This window comes from Mirounga leonina, unplaced genomic scaffold (genome assembly GCF_011800145.1).
Source record: "Mirounga leonina isolate KUSES-001 unplaced genomic scaffold, KU_Mleo_1.0 Mir_179, whole genome shotgun sequence".
Classification (NCBI taxonomy): Eukaryota; Metazoa; Chordata; class Mammalia; order Carnivora; family Phocidae; genus Mirounga; species Mirounga leonina.
In genome coordinates, this window is record NW_023270466.1 from 6,525,503 (window position 1) to 6,539,509 (window position 14,007).

The following is a 14,007-nucleotide window of genomic DNA, read 5'->3' on the forward strand; positions in this document are numbered from 1 at the left end:
TGAAGAAACTTTCCAGGCCTTAACTCTCCGTGGCCTGTTTTGGTCCTGATAAAACCTCACAGTACTTCCGTTTGAACCAACGCTTGCTCAACTCCTATTCCCATTTGCTACAAGATGTTGTGACTCTACATCTGAAGTGGGAATTTGTTTGGCCCAATTGAGCTTCTTTAAAAGCCCTGAAAGTTCCTGTGTTTATTGTCTTTTGCCTTTGAGGTCTCCAGGCTTGCTTACCTCCCATGACCTTGTGTCCCTGAGTCTTCTTGGATGTAAACAGTTTCACAGCAGCAAAACTACAGCTCTCGGTGACCTTGGCAGCAGGGCAGTGAGTAATGGTTTTCAGAGAGAAATCTCTTTTTGAACACATTTTGCTCCATATCTCCTGGCCCCAAAAGGGCTACTGTTAGCAGCACTCAGACATGTCATTTCATCTCCACATGATCTTATTTTTAGATGAGTATCTTCAAAAAAGCAAACTGAAAGACATTTGCCTTCATCTTTCAATTATCTTTCATTCCTTGTTCTCATCAAAAATAAAGACTCTCATTTTCCCACGTCTTTGGGGGCATGTCTCCATATTTAGCCTTCTTTCAGAAGAAAGATATTTCTACCTTCTTCCTCAACTAGCCTTTTACCTAGATCTCTCTGTTCTCCCAAAGGCCAACATCCCCATCCCAAATCCTTAGGAAAGAAGCACAAGCTGGTTTCTGCCCCCAAATAGCACTGCACAGAGAGACAGGGTCCGCTGATTTCCACCCTTTGCCCTCCTGCCCCCTGACACCTACCCCCAGAGCTTCATGGCAAACCGTATCTGAGCAGAGACCTGGCATAGATTCCAGAAGGGAAAAGAGCTGGGCTCAGGGTCGGGGTGAGACCCGAAAGACACTAGTTCCCTGAGCGTAATGGCCCCTTTACAGTGGGATGCCTTTACACAGCCTGAATGTGGCTTCCTGGGGTGACCCTTTGTCCAGAAACAAACCTGGGTCAAGGGGAGAAGTCCAGAATGAAGCGAGTAATGCTTCTCTGCTGTTCCATTTAGGGATTTGTTTTCCCAGGGTAGGGGGCCAGACATCGCTTGCTAATCATTTGGAGACCAGGATCTGCAAACCTGATGCATGCAGATCAACAGCAGTCCTGTTTCGCTAGTACCGCTTTTTATTTATTTATTTATTTTAAAATTTTTATTTATTTATTTTTTAAAATGTGGGATGCTTCGCGGATTTGCGTGTCATCCTTGCACAGGGGCCATCCTGATCTCTGTATCGTCCCAAAGTTAGTGTATGTGCTGCTGAAGGGAGCACACTAGTACCACTTTTTAAGAAATCCTTTGACTTTGAACTCCTTCTCTAGCTTGCCTCGGCCCAGCTGCTCCCTGTACCGCTGCCTAGGTGTTCGGAGTGTCCAGCCTCTGAGACTCAGCAAGCACACACTGAGGACCCCCGAACTCTTGGCTCTGTGTTAGGCACTGTGGGGATGCCTTGGACAGATGGGGCAAAGGCGGCAAGCTCCTCCCTAGTGAAGTGCTCTGGGACTTAGGATCTCCAGAAGATAAAGCATGAGATATGTAAGGGGCGAAGCGAATGTAGTTTAGACAAAGGGATCAATGTTGGCCAACAGAGCCAGGGGAGGCGTCTTTGTGTGGATAAAGAAGGGATTATTGAAGGGTAGGGAGGGTTCGTGAAGAGAGAAGAGCAATCAGAGATTCCCGAGCCAAGATGTAAGTCGGGGGCAGGAGGAGGAGAGGCTTGCCCCCCTCACGGGTTTGTGTTGAAGGAGCAGTGGGAAGTTGGGTCTGACTCTGAGAGTTGCAGATTACTATCATTTTTTTTTTAAAGATTTTTATTTATTTATTCATGACAGACAGAGAGAGAGAGAGGCAGAGGGAGAAGCAGGCTCCCAAGGAGCAGAGAGCCCGATGAGGGACTCGATCCCAGGACCCTGGGATCATGACCTGAGCCGAAGGCAGACGCTTAACCATCTGAGCCACCCAGGCGCCCCAGATTACTATCATATTGACAACGGCTTTTATTCCCCGTCTCCTTTAATGCTCTTGTAGTCAGTATTTGGCGGGTACGATTTTGTCTCACTGCGTTGCCTGAGCAGCCAAGCTGGACTGCTGGGAACGGGTCCTCCAGGCCACATCAACCAAAGCAGGACTTTGGATTCTTTTCTCTGTGATCATCTCCCATTAGAATCCTCTTGATTTTCACACCGCAGAGTGAAACCCAGCAGTCTTCCGCAGGCATGCCCCGGATCATCAGGTACATGAAAGACTTCATCCTAGAGCTTGAGCCATACGCTGAGCCTGCCCAAGACCAAGTCTAGTAGCAGAGACCACGTAAGCGTCAAATGACCAGCTAGAATAATCAAGTTAGGTTTACTTTGTTATTTTGTATAGCATGTACTGAATTTCTAAAACAGGGTGGTTTATTTTTATAATCAATCATTGCACTAAACCAATGTGTTGATAATCACGTTTGTTTCAGGTATTATTACTTTACGGGTTAATTGTTGGAACAGTTAACCAGCAGTAACAGGAGGCATCATTCGCTTTCTCAGCCCCTCGGCTAATTTGGCTACTCACAATTATGAGAGTCTTTTGAAAAATATTGGTAGCTTCTAGCAGTTAAAGGTTTATGTCCCTTCCCCTAGACAACCTCACCTCCAAGACATATGTTTAAATGAAAACAAACTCAGATCACATTCTGCCACCTACACTCAAACATGTACTAGCAGGTAAGCACAGAAAATCATTCAACTTCTTTGCCCCATTCTCTGGTCTTTTTAGGAACGATGACAAGCCCCTTGCAGGAAATTTTCAGTGTGATGTGGTCACAACGAAATTTTGACATCAGGATCAGGGGACAGAGGTGACAGAGACGGCCTGCCCTCCATTAGTTGGGGACTATGGGGCAGAATTCTATCCCTAGGGTATCATTCCAGAAGGTGTTGGACTGCTGGGACTGCCAGATCAAAGAAGGAAGTGCCCGTGGAAATCTTCTTAGCCAACCACATGTTTTCACACCCCTCATTTCTCTGGAGAAAACTTACGTCTAACACTCCCTGTGGTAAGGAACACCCCCTCTGAGGCAGATGGAAATAGGGTTATTCGAAGGCCTTGCTTTTGTTTCTTTTGGAGCCTAAATTCCTGATAAGAGTTCTTTATATGTTAACCAACAACTGTTGACTAATCACCCAAGAGCACAGATGAAAGTAAAGTATAATCATAGATATCATCTGGTTTGTCTATATTTTAGGTCCCCTCCCTTTAATCCCCAACAGCTGTCCTGCAGCCACCTCCAGTAAAAATATAACCTAAGTCAAAGAGCATACTTGCTACATACATGCAGCTTCCATCCAAATCCTCCGGCACCTCCCAGCCCCTCTGTAGTTGTAATGAGATCACCACCATTGAATTACTCCTCTAGAGAAATACAAGAGCCACTCCTGCTGGAACCCAAATCTGAATGACTGATTTCACAGAGACCCCGAGACAGCTACTTGGATCCATATATAGTAGATGCTGTGACACATTGCTCAAATGCCCCTTCAGGAAGGAAGGACTTGTTCCCTGAGCTGCTGAGAATTCGGCAGGAGGCAGGCTGAACTTCTCAGACCCTCTGTGAATTGCCCAGGTTGAAGACAGCTACTTTATCTAAGGTTACTCCCCAGGGTTGCAAGTTCCTGCGACAATGGGCATCCAGACTGGTCAGTACTGGGATATAAAAGTCTGGCCCCTTGTCTCGATACCTTTGGTCTGTCCCAGCTCCAGAACTCCCAGCATTTCCCCCTGCCCAACCCTGCTTCCTTCCCTTTGCCTACCTCCTACACACTAATCTCCATCTCAGAATCTTGTTCTTTTGGAATAATTTACTATAAAATCATAGGTTTGCAGGGGCGCCCACGTGTCCTTGCTGAACGTATAGCATATTCATACCAGAAAAGGAGCTGGAAGCATCCCAAAATGGAAGGACCTAAAGCAGGGTACCAAACAGGACTGGGTCCTCTGGGCTCCACACCATCTGTACTGTCTATTCTGGGGATGCCTGCGTTCTGCTTCAGGGCCCTTGTCTCTAGGTTTGGATCATTCATTCCACTGTTCAAAAGATGATCTTAAGGCACCATGTCTTAAATTCCATAGTTACATAGGCCCTTGTTAAAAGAATCAAATAATTCTCCAAAGTTTATTTGACAGAGGCTGTTGGTTGAGCCCTGACATTAGTTCCTGCCTTCTTTAATAATAGGACTTCTGTGTTTTAGCAGAGCACTTGGCCAACAGCTGGTTACTGCCCTTCCCAGGCTCCCTTGCAGCTTAGTTAGGCCACATGCCCACAGTCTGGCCAGTGGATCTGTGCTACTTCTGGGGCGAGTTCCTGTCAAGGTATGCACAGGTGCTGCCCTGACCCATTGCCCCCTCCCACTGGTTGGCATGACAAGAACTAGAATGGCTGCTGTGGCCCCCGAGATGGAAGCCACATTTGGGGGTCATAAAGCCAACCCTTCAACCCAAATTGCTTCTCTCTGGGCCATATCAAACAAGAGCAAGATATACCTAAATCATTTGAGCAGTGGTATTTTGAGGTTTTTGTTTGTTTGTTTTGTTTTTTATTAAAGCAGCATGGCCTGTATTTTCATCCATATAGCCTGGCTGTTTTTTGAATCCTCTTTTCTTTTTCCCAGAAACAACCATAATAGGTTTAAATAACATATTTCGATCTGATATTTCATATTTAGACATTCTCTATTGAGTTTCCAGTTTGGACAATGAATATTCTGTTCTCTTTCTCCTTCTCTCCCACCCTCCCTAGCCCACTGCATGCCTGCTACCTTTCCCCCCTCATCCTCCAAAATAGTTATGTTGTCATTTTAAATAGATAAATATTTAGTGTTTATATAATTATGACAATGCAAATGGCATCTAAACTGATCTCTGCAGTGCACTATGGATGCTTTTAAATAATACTTTCTTTGTCCCAGAGATGATATTGAGCTATTTATTTTTTTCATTTTCTTAGCTTCCCATTGACTTATCATTAATTCAAACCTAAACATTCCCCCAGTTGTATGATCTCCTTTGAATATGTTGAAATGCACTTGGGATGCAATCAGTTTTATCTCCTTGAAGAAATATTCCCACGGTTTTCTGACTGGCTCCATCTGGACTAGCTATTCACTAAGCCTGAGGTGTGTGTTTGATCAGCCATCTTTAATTGGACATCAGTATCAGTTCTACAAATTTGGATTGATTGCTCTGCAGTCTTAATCCTTTCTATGGGCTACAAGGGCTACTCCCACTATGTGATAGAGCATGTCTCCCTCAGGCTAACCTGGGAGGGCTCCATAAGCAAATACTCTCCTTGGTGGAGGCATTCTTCTGAGAGCAGTAACAACGTTCTGCACAGGGAAGACATTGCAAATCTCCGAGCTGGATCAATGTCTTCCTTTTAGGAGTTGAGACTTAAAACTCTTTCTGCATTAGGCGAAAAAATTAACAGCATCCTTAAAAAGCCTCTAACTCAAGGTAGTACTATTTAATTATTTCAAATTCAGTATTGTTCAAGCTACCCCATTGCACAGGGATACTGACCAACCTTCCACCTGACAACAGTCCCAGATATTTTGGGTATGGCACCAGTGCATAATTTTTTGGCCTTTGTCCAAGTTCAGGTTTAGGTATAACTCTTACCAAGAATGCCTGGAATATAAACAACAAAGTTTAGAACTTCAACAGAACCCCCTTCCTCATGTTCTTTTACTGCCAACACAGCCAGTCATTCCCCCCTGCCTGGGAATACTGGGAATTTAGCTCACCTTGGCATATTTTATTATAAGATTAAACCATTGCAGGGAGGTGATCTGCCCCAAAACAGGTGGACACTGGTCAACTATTGTGAGTCTCATTCTCCCTTCAGTTATCTTTCCTAAATTCCAGTATAATTTTGGATGGTTGAACAACCATCGTGGTCTGATGAAAGCTTATCATCTGAGAGTAGCCAAGGAGAGCAGAGTGAAGATCACTGTTTCTCACTGGGCTGATGTGATGTTAAACCAGTCAATGCAGCTCCCTAACACACACACACACACACACACACACACACACACACACACCCTAACAGCAGCACAAACTCAATGTTTGATCATTTCAATCCGGCTACTGATAAAAATTTATTTTATTTTTTTAAAAGATTTTATTTATTTATTTGAGAGAGAGAGAGAGTGAGAGAGAGCATGAGAGGAGAGAGGGTCGGAAGGAGAAGCAGACTCCCTGCTGAGCAGGGAGCCAGATGTGGGACTCAATCCCGGGACTCCGGGATCATGACCTGAGCCAAAGGCAGTCGCTTAACCAACTGGGCCACCCAGACACTGGAAAATTTTCAAAAAAAATTAATGTAAGGAAATTAAGAGTTGAATTCCAGGTGAATTTAGGAAGGCATTTCTAAACAGAAGTGTCTTGGAAATTTGTGCTTTTATATTTGCAATCATCACCACACATTTCTGAACCCATGCTAGGTACCAGCTGCCACATACACAAATGACTCATGACAAGACAAGGTAAGACAGAGCAGCTAGCCAGCAGGCAGTGAGGGGGGAAAGTAGAGAGGTGTGGACCTTACTCGCACTTCCAAGGAAGGATAGAATGTATACCAGTGAAAAGGAGGAAGCAAGTAGTGTGTGCAAAGGGGACAGTATGAATGCGGGGTGCAGAGGTAGAGAAGGGCCTACCATGTTTCCGGCATGTTCACAGAGCAAGTTTTCTGAGAACACAGGATTCAGGCGTAGGGGTAATAAAAGACCACTGCGAAGGGGTGCATTGATTCTAAATTGTGGTGGAGCTGAAAGATCAACTTAAGGGATTTGGACATCTTGAAGGCATTGGGAAACCACAGGTTTCTGTTGTTGTTTAGGGGCGTGGGTTTGGTTAGGGAGGAGGGGAAATGTGATATACACAAACGCTGCTTTGGGATGATTCATCTGACCGTGACGTGTGATGGATCAGAACGGAGAGGCCTGGGGATCAGGGACCAGCAGGCTCGGCATGAGGAAATGAGACAGGGCCCCAGTGATGAAGCACCTAGGCCCTAACCACACTACAGGCCGTGTGAGCTCACCATTCGGCACCTTCCTCAAGTAATTCTCCCAGCACCCCATGGAGTAGGTAGCTGGCTCCATCTTTCAGATCAGGAAAGTCACTCCGAGAGGTCCAAGGTCACATGAGCAAATGACACAGATGGGATTTGATCTCATTTTTTTCCTCACATCAATGTCTTTGTTCTTTCTACTCATCATGGCACATCAGCCTTTTGTTTTTGTTAAAGATTTTATTTTTAAGTAATCTCCACACCCAACATGGGGCTCGAACTCACAACCCTGAGATCAAGAGTCGAGTGCTCTACTGACTGAGCCGGCCAGGCGGCCCCAGCCTCTTGTTTTTAATAGTGGTTAATTATAGGCGGTGACAGAGGACAGGGAAGGGGACCCTACCTACGACGGGCTTGTCCTCGCAGCCTCAGTGTCTTTGTGTCGCACCATGATTTCGTGAGTAATTCAATATCCTCTTATTTCTACTTGGGAGTTGCGGGGGCCAGGGGGCAGGGGGCCGTTCCACGGTGCAAGAGTCCCTGAGGGCCAAGGGCTGGGATGGCCCTGAGACAGAAAGTGAGTAGCGAAACACATTTCAGGTTTGTGGGAAATTGCAAAGGACAAGACAGAAATCATAAAGGTGCAATTGAATTACGTTGTGTCGTGGCCCCTGGGATAACAGCTGTTTTCCAGGCCTACGATCGTTCTCATTAGGAAATTAAAAATGTGAAGCTCCGCGGTGCAGCCCTGCGCGGCTCAGGCCACGTGGTGACAGGAAGCCCTGTGTTTGCACAGGTGGGGGAGCGAGCAGCCGCACGAAGTGGGTGGCTGGAAGCCCAGCCCCGGGCGCAGGTGGGCTATTGGAAGAAAAGCAAACCCAGGAAGAGGCTTGTGTGTTCTGGGTTGTCAGCTTCTCTCCACAGAGGGAGGAGTGGTCCACCAGGCCTCTCCACGTTGGTGGGTCAGTTCAGGGCCAGACTAATGGTTGGGGCCCTTCCCTCCCACTGATGCAGAAGGATTTGGTCCCGGTGTAAGGTCAGTTCCCCTTTCTGGGCTGGTCCTGAAAAATTACCTACAACTCGATACTTTTATACACAGATAAGAACAACCCAACCCATGCCTTTTGAGAACACGTGTAGGAATGCCATCTATTTCAGAAAAGATGTTTGTTTCCGACAAAGGGAATAAGCAGCACAGGACTCAGGAGGGTGACCACCGCAGGTCTGGGGCTCCTGGAGGCAAGGGATCGGATAGGCAGAACCACTTGGACGTGTCTCCCAAGCAAGTACTTTCTGAGTGGGGTGGTGACATCATGCAAGTTGATACAATTGTTAAAACCAAATTTACATACAAACAATAGAAGGGGATGCATGGACCAAGGAGGAGAGTATGTCAAGAACCCAAGATTTCTGTCCACCCAAGGTGCAAAGAGAATAAGAGTACAGAAGATGTGACATCACTGGGACTCTGCCAAGACACCCCTATGACGAGACACGTAGGCTCCCCTCTTACCTTGGTGAAGGCCTCAGTGTGCAGCCCAATGACCTGACACCTGATCTCCACACGCAGAGACAGTCCTTGACTCAAAGACTATGAAGTGCGCCATGGTAGAAAACTTAACTGAAAATGAACGTGGAGGATGGTAATAATGCCAGACTATATTGGAAATTTAGATGCCAATAAGCATTTCTTCCAATTAAAGGATATTTAATATCAAAGAGAAAGTCAGGAAATGTGAATTTTTGCACCTGACCTGCAACCAATCAGTTTTGCGACCTCAAGAAATTACGTTCCATGTCAGGGGCTAGAATGATTCAAGTACCTCTTTTATCATTCCCTTCCCCCGCTTCTCCTCCCTTTCCCCCTCTGCCCCTCCCCTGCTCTCTATTTCTGACCTGACACATCCTTTCCTCCCTGAAAGAACACAAGATCTTAGGAGTTTGGCCTAGCCGATATAACGACGTCTAGCTCTGACGTCCCTGCTGCCGCATGGGCTGTGACAAGGCACTGGGGTCAGGAGTCAGGACACGAAGTGGCTGCCGTCTCCTCCAGGTGAGAGGGTCCAGTTCTGGGGGAATTAGGGCATCATTCTGATACCTCCTCTGACTTATCTTGTTTCTCTCTCCAAAGTTAGAAAACTCATCTCAACTTCTTCATATCTCGAATGTTCGAAGCACAGAGTTGGAGTCATTGCAAAGCAGAGAGAGAGAGAGAGAAAGAGGGAAAAGAAGGCAGAGAGATTCAGCTGAACGGGAATGTGTGGCCATCTGAGAAAAGCCAAGTGACCACAGTGAAAGCAAAATGGTGTATTTCCAAATGTGTTCTCTGAACTCTTCTCACAACCGAATTCATAGAATTAAAAGGTGCTCTTGGGGTGATGGGCAGCATGTGTGGTATTCGTGAGGAGTAAGTTAACAATAACGTACTGAGGAACAGCTACGCGCCGGCAAGTGTGTCAGGCCCCAAGGTCAAAGAAATGACCACGCCCGGGGAGTCCCTGCCCTGGAGGAACTTCTACGAGGACAACTGGCAACACCTCTGCATCTAAGTGACTATGCTCCGTCACACAGGGGCAGCCAGGGCTTCGAAGAGGAAACGCTTCAGCGCACGGGGAGGCAGTGACCGCGTGGACGTGGCGGTCGCAGAAGGCGTCGGTGGTGGGGAGACATGAGACCTGAGTGCCGGAGAGAGGCAGCCGAGTGAGCGTGTCACAGGCACCTTCTCAGAAGCAGGAACAGGTAGCCCCTGGCCGATGGCCGCAGCCCGGGGTGCTATGGGCCTGGCCCACGTGCAGCCCAGAGGAGGCTCGCGTGGCTGCAGCGAGAGCCACTACGTGACTTGCAAGACCCAGTGCAAGATGAAAATGCAGGGCCCCTGGTTCAAAATGTATTAAAACCTTCAAAACAGCAACAGCAGAGCACTGAACCAAGTGTGGGGCCCTTCGAAGCTCAGGGCCTGGGCACCTGCACACGTCAGCATGGCTGGCCCTGCCCAAGGAGGGAAATGAAGTCTGAGAAATATTTGAACTGGCTGTGGATGGCCTTGGCAGCCACTGCAGGGACCTTAGATGTTACTCCAAGTATAATAGGAAACCATCACAGGTCTGAGCAGGGCAGCAGTGTGGCCTGGCTGCTTCCAGAAGGATCTCTGACTCATGTGAAGGTGAATCTGAGGAGACCAGGAGTGACAATAAAGAGACCAGGGAGGTGACTAAAAAATTGGAACAATGACAATAAATGAAGAACTAACTCAGCATGCCACTCTTTTGTCATAACTGGATACAATATTGTCTTCAGCAACTCCATTTGGAATATTTTATGTGTTCTTTGGCTCCAGTAATGAATGAAACTACTCTGGTGACTGGAGCAGATTTAGGTAACGTGCTCAGAGAACTTAGGCAGAAAGGGAAGCCAGGCTAAACGTGTCCTTTACCTTCTCTGGATGCCTTTCCTCAATTGATTTGACACCAGGTGGGGACGGGAAGTAGAAAGAACAGAAACACATACTTCAGAAAAATTCCATCCCGCAGGTCCCTGATCTGGAATTCCATTTCACTTTCTTTAAAGGAAAAGGAAATTCCTGAGGGTTTAAAGAATGTCTGTCAATGGCTTCTACAGGTGTCACAAGAAGGGAGGGTTGGAATTCTAACACAGCCAGAAGGGAGGGGCCGGTTCTTAGGCACGGTGGAGAAGGTGACCCCCGCAAGGTGCAACTTCCGTGGGCATCCGCCATTTCCTCCCCGAGCCACTGAGGAGCACCCTGGCGATTCTACCTCCCGCACAATGGCTTTGGGAGCAGATTTTGATGGGATTATGGCAGGGAGATTGAGGATGCTCCTGCCCGAGAAAGGAGGTAAAGGTAGCTAAGAAAACAAGAGGATTAAAACTAGCCAACTGGTTATGAACACTGATGCACTCCAACGTGGATTTGTGCCTACCCGTAGCAACCCTGTGAGATCAGGATCTGTGTGTGTACAGTGAGGAAGAGGTCAGGTCACCCATTTAGAAATGGAGGAATCAGGATTCAAAACCAAGCTCATATTTTTCCCATCTCGCCAAAACCCTAATAGTGGTAGTTTTTAAAAACAGCCACCTATCCCTGGATGCTCCACTCACTGACTCCTCCCATTGAATCTACGTGGGCTTATGAGTGCTTTAAACAATAAGTATGGCAGAAATGATGCTATATAATTTCCAAGACTAGATCAGAAAAGGCTAGGCAGCTTCTGTCTGGTTCTCTTGGAACCCTTGCTCTGGGAATGCTTGCTTTTGGAATGTTCCCTCTTGGATCCTTTCAGCCATGCTGTGAGAAGTCATGGCACATGGAGGAGCCACATAACAGTACCTGGGTCAACAACCCCAGGGAGCCTAGCTTTGAGCAGCACAGCCCTGAAGCCAGACCTGTGAGCGAAGAAGCAATCTCTCGGAAGTGAATCCTTCGGGCTGGGCTCTTCTGGTCTTCCCTGCTGAGGGCACAGACACCATGGAGCCCTTGTATGCCCATACTTTTCTGTGCCCTTTCCATATTTTTGACCCACAGAATTCATAAGCATAATCTAAGGGTGGTTGTTTTATGCCATTAAGTTTGGGATAGTTGGTTATGCAGAAAAAGACCTAATAATTTTGCTGTGGGCTGACTTGATGGTGTAAGTGGACCTAACATCACGTGTCTAAAGGGAATGAGCAATATGTGCCATGGTTTTGAAATATATTGACTACAGAAACAACAAATTAATTCTTTATTTATTATCAACTGTGGTCCAGTTTTCGAGGAATTCTCTTAGTTTCTCTTAAATCCCATCATTTAAATGACAGCTGTCTGAAACTAGAGGTTCTTGGACCAAACAATCAATACATCTCGCTATTTAAAGTTTAAATAAAGTCTTTCTGGTTTATGTAAGATCAGTAAAGTCTCCTTTATCCCAGTGGTTCCATGTTCTGTAGTCTGTAGAGTCATTTAGAATTACGTGGCAAATGACATTTATAAATCAATGACTGGTGGAAGCAATTTTAAATCAAAGTATTTGAATAACTTCTTTTTTTCCCAAAAGTAGTATGTTTTAGGCTACAGTTCGTATACGAGGAGGCTTTGTCAAATTTATATTTATTCATGTACCCAAACCATATCCAGATTACACTTGAGCCCACTCCGAGGCCTCTATGTACTATTTAATTGCTTTTGACAGGCATGATATCCCATAAAAGATAAGGCTTTCCTCTGAAAACCTCCTTCAGCTAAAAATACATTGTACAGAAAATAAAGCAGTTGCATCATCTAAATTTGATTCTCTGTAGCATTTTGTAAAATTTCATGACCATAGAGAATGAGCTTTTAAACTTGATTTCAGGGTGTCTGAAACAAGATGCGGGCATGAGGACATGAGCGTGTTGTCCTCATGCCAGGGAGCCAGGCAGCTCTTTCAAGTCCCTTTTTCCAGGCTCCAAGCACACCAATGCTTGGGCTTTCTGAAGGAAAATAATTCTTGAGGAACAACTCTTGAGGGGGGCTGAGGCTCTTGGAGCAGAGTGTGGGCAAGCAAACATCTGGGGCAGAACCAAGAGAGAGGAGCATGCGTCGTAGCTAAAAAGGAGGCATCTGGCAAGAGCTGAGAATGGGGACAGAAGAAAGCAGTTGGTGACTGAAGTGACGCCAAGAGCTCTGAATATTCTTGTCACCAGGCGCCTATCTTTTGCCTAATGGCGAAAACTGCATGGTTTTCCTGGCTGATCGTCTGCCTCCCGGGTCCTGTTTCTTGCCCAGATCCATGTTCACGGTGCCGTGTCATACCTGCCAACTCCAGATTCCTTCTGGGGGTGTGCAGGAAGGATTGTGGCAGAAACCCACATGAAAGACTTGGGTTTTGGTGGTGATAAATCTTCTGGAAGATGAAATGGCTCTGATAACTTGCATGCTGCCGTCTGGACTGTGGTCATTTCGAAGGTTAACTCTTTACTTGTTGCAAGTGGTGTGGCTAGCATTGCTTGTGTTGTTAGATTAAAAATAAAACAAGGGGAACCCACCTCACCACCTCAGAGCTTATGGCCTTAATACAGCTAGAGCTTGTCAGGAGTGACTCACCAAGCTCGTTGAAGCCAGGAGGCTCCAGTAAATCTAAACATTTGATAATGCTTGTTTTTGTTTAATTTAGTCAGTCAAGGCCAAATAGTCAAACCTACTGCCATGCATGAGGCAGGCAGCTTTTTGTAAAAACAGAAGGCGTGTCCTCAGGATTCCAAGAACACCTATGTCATCTGCTCTTTCTAGACTTTTTGGAGGTTTACTTTCCAATGAGAAACACGGGTAGAGCTTCAAGTCAAGTTCAGCTTGGTTGAAAAGGCCTTGAGAATTGTTGCGACATTTTATACATGTTCATACACCCACATAGTAAACACCCTTGTAAGGTCAGGTTCTTCAGAAATCACTCTCTGAGATGAGGATTTGCATGAGAGGGGTTTATTAAGGAAGTACTTGCGGGAAGACCAGTCAGGAGGGAGGGAAGCAGGACAGTAGAGGGAGGAAGCCCAATGCGGGGGAGCTATTTCAGGCTAAGGTCTGAGGGGGTGGCATCCGCCTGATCCTGTAGGGGACTCTAGTGCATGGTCCGTCGTAGTTTGTCCCAACTGGCAGCAAAGGAGCTGAGCATTCCTCTTCTCTAGGCATAGAGTCCCTGGGAAATAAGACCAATAAAACTTTTCTAGTGTGAATATAATTTGGTGAGACTAAAGATTTGGAAAAGGACTTGGTGAGCCCATTTATTGTCAGCTGCCACATAATATAGATGTTCCAATATGGTAAAGTATGAATGAGTGTCTCAGTTCCTGTTATGAATCAATGGTCTCAAATACTAAGGCCCTCTCTGCTCACCTGAAGTTGAGGAATTATCTATGAGACCAGACTGAGAAGGTTCGACATGTCCTCCTTTTCCCAGAA

General features: G+C 46.2%; 1 non-coding gene across 1 annotated transcript; it reads right to left on the minus strand.

The window, feature by feature from the left end:
- Positions 1 to 1,194: 1,194 nt before the first annotated feature.
- LOC118023379 lies at positions 1,195 to 1,298 on the minus strand. Its single transcript, XR_004682786.1, has one exon. It is a non-coding gene; the product is annotated as a U6 spliceosomal RNA (small nuclear RNA).
- Between the last annotated feature and the right edge of the window lie 12,709 nt (positions 1,299 to 14,007).